This window comes from Galeopterus variegatus, unplaced genomic scaffold, assembly GCF_000696425.1.
Source record: "Galeopterus variegatus unplaced genomic scaffold, G_variegatus-3.0.2 Scaffold6618, whole genome shotgun sequence".
NCBI lineage: Eukaryota > Metazoa > Chordata > Mammalia > Dermoptera > Cynocephalidae > Galeopterus > Galeopterus variegatus.
In genome coordinates this window covers 413-2,912 of record NW_007732729.1, presented here as the reverse complement: position 1 = coordinate 2,912, position 2,500 = coordinate 413, and positions in this window count along the sequence as shown.

The following is a 2,500-nucleotide window of genomic DNA, read 5'->3' as shown; positions in this document are numbered from 1 at the left end:
TTTACAAAACATAGCCTTCAATGACTGCAAGATACATAATCATCCCAAAATGTATATTTTATGTATGAACATGTATGTACATAGAACATTCATCAAAATAAACCATAAAGCAAGTCCCTATACATTTCAAAGGATTAAAATCACTCTACGTATACTCACTGACCACTAGACATTGCAAACAGAAAATAACTGAAAAATTCTAAAAAATTTTGATGTTAAGAAATACTTTTAAATAACTTATGGGTTAAAGAAGAAATCACAATATAAATTGAAATGACTTAATTAATGTTGAACTAAACAGCAAAGGAAATATGATATATGTCAAAATTTGGAGGCTGCTGGTGAAGCAATGATTAGGGGGAAATTATAGTTTTAATGCATTAGAAATAAAAACAGCTGAAAATCAATTATCTAAATTTCTAACTCAAAGAACTAGGAAAAAACCTAAATCTAAAGAAACTAAAAAAACAAACAAACAATAATAACAAGAGCACAAATCACTCACCACATTCTAGGTGACAACTAATGTGTTTAAGCTGAGGATTTCTAAGCCTGTAGTTGCTCTGCATGGATATTTGCATCAACATTCATCCCTCATGTACAAAAATACCTCATGGGGAAGGTGAGACATCAGAAGCTGCACCTGAGTGCTTGAAGTCTCCACCAAGGTATTGTTGTGCATCCTGTGTTACTCTTTATCATATCAAGTTTCTTGAAGCTAAGTAATCTTAACAATGGCTAAATCTACTATATTGTGTAAATTTGATTGACAATCTCAAATTGAAACCTACTCTGGCAGTCTTGCAATTACAAACCTCTATGGATGAAATGGAAGACAGTTTAATCCTCACTTTATTTACAGACACACACAGACACATGCACACAAATCCCAGCTACATTAAAGAGTTAAGTTTTAAAAAATTTAAGAGAAAACATGTATCTACTTAATTCTCTTATAATTTCTTTAATTACTTGCTATATCTGATGCTGTCATTTTTTAACCCACTATTATTTTTGTGCCATCTATCTATAATCATGTTTGTTTATTTTATTAATCTATTCAAAACACTATGAATAAATATCAAGAACAGAGCAAATTACAAAAATAGCATTTGCATTAGAATATTTTAAACATAAAATTTATTTTTTTAAAAAAATAGTATATGCAAAATTAAAGGCAACGACTGAAAAATTAATTTCAATACAAAAGCACTTCTTGAAGTATCGAGGGAACTAAAACTACCAAAAGAAAAATGTTAGCGTATGGTAGATCATTTACTTAAGAATGACCAATAACATGACCATTACTAATAATCAAAGACAAGAAAATTAAATGCAAATGATATTTTTAGAGCAATTTCAATGATTAAAAAATGTAAAGAAATGTTACTCAATTTTGCAGAAAATGAGGTGATAAAAATATTATTAAATGAAATTAGAAGTATAAATAACTATAATTTTACTTGTAAGCAGCTTGACAATATATATCAACAATCTTGAAATTGCTCAGATAAATTGACAAATAATTTCAATCAGAAAAAGACAAAAAAGTAACCTAAAGCAATGATCAAAGATTTGGTGAGCTACTAATGTACAGGATATTTATTCCAACATTTTCAATAATGGATATAATTAGAAACAATTAGAATGTTAAAAAATGTGGATACTGTCAAATTATGGCACATTTGTCTGAAGAAATATTATTTGGCTTCTAAAAATATTTTGGAGTATATTTAGTATTGTACATAAACATTTACATAAAATGTACATGAATAAATAAATACTATTGTCATAATAGTAAGGGGGGAAGTTAGTGTAGGCTTTCTGTTTCTATTGAAGTTATATTAGATCAGGAGTCAGAAAACCGGTCTTTGAGCCAAATTGGGCCACTGCCTGTTTTTTTAAATAAAGTTTTTTTAGAATATAGCTGTGTCCTAGTATTTAAATATTACTTATGGCTACAATAGAAGAGTTGTGACAGAGCCCTTAATGGCATGTGAAGTACGAAGTATTTACTGTCTGGCTCTTTCCAGAAAAAGTTTAAGGACCTTTGTCCTACATTATTCAGATTAACTTTTTCACTTAGGGCATCGTAATATAAAAAAAACAAAACAAAAAAAGAAAAAAACAGGAAAATACATTTAAAAAAATAAATGCTTTCATAGAAGGATTTAGAAAGCTGTCAAGATGCTAAAGAATTACCAGAACAAAATCTCTGTACAATCAGAACCCAGAGATAAAATCAGGCAGCCAAACCTTTTCTGCTCTGAGGGCATTCACCATTTGGGGAAGATAAGAGCTTGCTTTTTGATAGCTTTGTTAGGCAAAAGAAGCAAAATTCAAAGTTGGAACCCTAAATGGATTCACCCTCAGGATGAGGGAGAACTAGAAGCAAACCACTCTTCACACAGATTTAGAACCCAGCTTTGAATTATTTGGGTAATCAGGGAACTTGAAAGTTTGAATTTGTTTTAAGGTGTTCTCAGATTGAATGTGCTCC